Source organism: Triturus cristatus, chromosome 1_1 (assembly GCF_964204655.1).
Source record: "Triturus cristatus chromosome 1_1, aTriCri1.1, whole genome shotgun sequence".
Lineage (NCBI taxonomy): Eukaryota > Metazoa > Chordata > Amphibia > Caudata > Salamandridae > Triturus > Triturus cristatus.
In genome coordinates, this window is record NC_140579.1 from 824734289 (window position 1) to 824739087 (window position 4799).

A 4799-nucleotide genomic window follows, 5' to 3' on the forward strand; every position below is an offset into this window, starting at 1 on the left:
TTTTAACTTTACGGTTTTGGGTGCTCCATTCCTTTGGATTTAAGAGCCCCCTCTCCTTGAAATTCAAGGTTTTTGAGTACAGCCGTTGGCTGGAGAGTCATAGGTTAGACGGACTGCTGTTGAGCAGCTACTTTAGCTAATTGTAATAAACTATCTGATGGATCCGTTTAAAACATTTGGGTTTACAGAGGACCAATTCAATAACATAATAGGCACTTCTTCTAAAAACAATAGTAAGATTATGTTAGTTACTGGGAACAATGATAAATGGGGAAAAGCACTGAATCTTAAAAAGAAACTAGTGCGAACGGAATTACATGCAGAATTCCTCATAGAATATGTTAAAGCGGGAGTAATTCCTATTGGACTACAAGTTCGTAATGAACCAGGGCTATTTATAGAAAATAATTTTTTTTTAGAACTATGGACACATATTGCCAACCGATGTAGTAGAGATTGGATTTTATTGATAATAGAAACCGCACAAGAAATGGTGATCATAGAAAGACAAGAATTAGAAATATTAGAACAGGCATTGAAAGAGATGACAGCAGTAGAGGACGCTAAAAAAGACTGGAGGAATTAAATCATGAAGTTGATGGGTACAGAGAGTATTTGATTAATAAAAAACAATTAAACTGAAAAAGGACATCAACAAATTTAATCTAGAACTAGTGTACCCGTACACCCAGATAGATTATTTCCAACAACCAAGACAACAGAGGTCAGAGAGAATATATGAACAAAGGCTTATATATTCACGAGGAGGGAGAAAAGGGGTTACCTTCTCAGACACTTTAGGATCTAGAAGTGAAGATGAAGCTCGCACTAATAGTGATAATGCAGGATCTTCACATAGTGGGCCGTACAATGATTTTTTAGATCAGCGCCCGAGGAGGGGCCAAAGGGCAAATCAAAATCCAAATCAGTTTCTGGGCAGAGGCCAATACCAACGTCCTCAACCTCAGGAGTACCTCAATACAAGAAACAAGAGATATTGGAGGTAGACGTTAATGGATGCAATAAATTCCCTATAATTAATCTATCCACACGTATATTGACCACTATAGAGATAGACGTTTTAGAGAAGGGACTTACCTTTGCCCCTACAGCCAAGGTGAATAAGTTCACCTTAGAAAAAGATTTAAAAGCTTTTTTTCGTAAGGTGAGATAAAAAAAATTATTTGAGGGAAGAGAGTATGTCAGTCCAGAAAATGTGTCTGGGCTAAAAGAGAAATCAACATTTACCCCTATGATCTCTCAAGTCTGTAAAAATGTGGAGATCTTTGAACATGTTGTAGAGAATAAGGTTAAGAAAATCATGAGAGAAGCACGTCCAGATATGAATAATATGACCCATGAACAAAGAATTGCAATGACAACATTGAAAAATGATCTAAGTCTGACAATAAAACCTGCAGACAAGGGTGGGGGACTAGTTGTCCTTGACACGGAAGACTACAATAGAAGAATGTTATCCCTATTGGAAATAAAGGAACATTATGTTAGGGTCCCGCATAATAAGTTAGAGAGACTAGATAATGAGGTCAATACAGCTGTTTGTAAAGCACTAGAAAAGGGTTGGATATGTGAGGGAGAATTTAAGTTTTTAAATAACCAGAATGCAATAACTCCAGCAATACATGGTCTCCCAAAAATCCATAAGGACATACTAAACCCACCCATGAGACCGATAGTGAGTTGTATGGGATCCAGGTTGGAACCCCTTAGTCAATACGCGGATATCTTTCTAAAGCCGTTAGTCCAAAAACAAAAATTATACGTACGAGACTCGGCCCATATAATCTCTATGATCGAGGGGATCACGTTTAATGATCAGATGCAGATATTGGTGACCCTCGACATAGAGGCATTACATACAAATATACCTCAAGGAGACACCATTAGAGTGATTAGAGAGACAATAAGTGATGATGATCTAAGGGGTGCAAATAAGGATTTCATCATGGAGTGCATTACCCTAGTACTGAAAAATAGCATATTCCTGTTTTTAGAAGACCTTTATCTTCAGTGCAAAGGGACCATCATGGGAGCAACCTGTGCTCCGAGCCTGGCATGCCTTTATGTCGGGCATTTAGAAGAGAAACATGTGTTCAATGAGGCGGCGCCCTTCTTTGAGAACATCTTGATGTGGCGTCGCTTCATTGACGACATTTTCTTTATCTGGGAGGGTGAGGAGTCCATCCTTGTACAGTTTCTAGAGTGGTTGAACTTGGGTGATCCTAACCTAAGATTCACAGCAGTATACAATAACTATGCTGTGAATTTTTGGGACATTACTATTAAGAATGTAGAAGGAACCCTTGCTGTAGAGCTCTTCACCAAACCTACAGATAAAAACATGTTACTCCACTATAAGAGTTATCATCCCCAATCACAAAGAGATAATATACCATTCGGACAGTTTCTTAGATTGCGAAAAAACTGTTCAAACATTGAGGATTTTTACAGGCAATCTGAAAACCTAAATACGAAACTGTCTGACAGAGGATACCCTAAGAAACTTATAAAACATTCTTTTAAACGAGCCCGTTTTTACAATAGGGAGAGCATGTTAAATCCTGATTAGAGTGAGAAACAGAAGAAAAAGGAAGCCACTAATAAGAAGTTAGTATTTGTGAGTCAGTTCTCAAATATAACAAACAGGTTGAAAAATGCTATTAATTCAAGTTGGTATATCTTGAATGAAGGTGAAGAAATGAAGTTACCAAAACCCTTGTTTGCACTGAAACGCAATGACAATATACGTAAAAATATAGTGCAAACGTATAGAGATCCAAATGCTATGAGACAGATAACCCTAACTGGGAACATAGCCTTAGGAAATAATATATGTAGCAAATGCTCTATATGTAACAACTGCATAATAGCAAAGATCTTTACCTACAATGATTATACCATTAAATCAAAGAGTCTAAACAATTGCAGGAGCAGTAACGTGGTATACATTCTACGCTGTCCATGTGGCTTAGCCTATGTAGGTGAGACAGGCCGCGAATTAAGACTCCGACTGGTAGAAAATAGATCGGCCCTAAAAACGGGCAAAATGAATGCCCCATCAGTTGATCACTATTGGCAGATGAAACATGGATACACTGAGTTTGAATGGTTTGTAGCGGAAAAAATAAATGTAGGTAGAAGAGGGGGTAACCATGAAAAAAAGAGAAAGAACAGAGAACAGTGGTATATTTCAACGTTAGATACAATAGAGAGAGGGCTGAACACCAAGGAAGATTGGATGCGAATCGTAGTCTAAATGAAGGAACTGCCTAATTTGCATGTGAGAGTATCTGGACGTCTGGATGAGACAAGATTAGATAGGGTATATGGGAATCTATCGGGAAGCTTTATGCGACAAGTTGAGTTTTATAATCAATGTAACCAATGGAGTTGATTTAGAATATAATTGGTGTATTACGGAGAGTTGCATAGTGACATTAATCTGTATTTGGACTCCTTGATGAGACGAAACTAGACAGGATATATGGGAATATATTTGCAAATTTCATGTGATAAGTCGAGGTTTAGCTCTTGAAAGTCGATAACTAGATGAGATATACGGCAATATGTAGGTGCATTGTTAAGTTAAAATTAATCATATTTGGTCAGGGCCGTCAGACAATGGGAAGAAAGGTCGACGACAGTAGGGTTTAGAAACAATACCTACTAGCCACAGAAGGATAAATAATATACTTTAGATAAAGTGCACATTGTTTATAAATTTATTTAAATCTCCTAATTGATTGAGTCAGTTGGTAAATTAGATACAATGTGGGTGAATTTAAATCTTGGCAATATGGAATGGTGGATATACTTTTCTCAATAAAGTTTTGTTTTCGGATTGAAAAAACAAGTCCGCTTTCGATTGCTGTTTACGTGATACGTCACTAAAGGAAATCAGCCAGCGACGTTACGTAAATGGGGATCTGCGCGCAAATTTAAATTGAAGCCAAACATGCATACGCAGACTCATTACGGACGCTACGAGCTTAAGCAGTTTGCCCGGTTCGTCGGAATAAGAGGTGAGAACGTAGTGTGAATGTGATATATAGTTCTGGGTAGTGAGACTTGCGACTTAAGGAATCTAAATGACCTAATATTAGAAATTACGTTACGTGCTTAAGCAGTATGCATTGGCCCGTTGGAATATGCTATATAGCTTCTAGTAGTGAGACTCCTGACTTAAGGGGTTTAAATGACTCAACATCAGAAATAAATGAATATGACAGAGACGAAGGGTAAAATTCAGTGGGTGCGAAGCAGGTAAATGGCTGAAAGTAGTGAATCTCGCGATTTAAGCGACTTAAAGGGTACAATGTTAGACATCTGCAATTCTAACAAGATATGGAATGTATATTGAGGGAGACGATAAGCGGACATATGTCTCACTACAATGAGGCTCGTAAATTAAAGGGATGAAAGAATATAATGCTAGAAATTTCGCTAGCAATTTATGAACCCGACCAATACAGGAGATATTAAGGTTGGTGAGAAGTGACAAAATAGGCGGGTGACTCGAGGAGGTTTTTGTAAAATGGGTGAGTCGCACATAAGTAAATGATGTCAGGTCTAGTCCCCTTATTAGTTAAATTTTATAATTAGAGTAGGGTGGAAAGCACTGAATGAGGCGAATATGAAGACCCATAATGTCGGAGCAGTGGAAAGATGTAGTAGAGAGAACTAGTTAATAATGCTGCAATTAACAAAATAAGAAAATATAGGTAACTATTGAGATCAGAACTTCGTCCTGATTTTCAGCGGGAAAATATTTATACGCT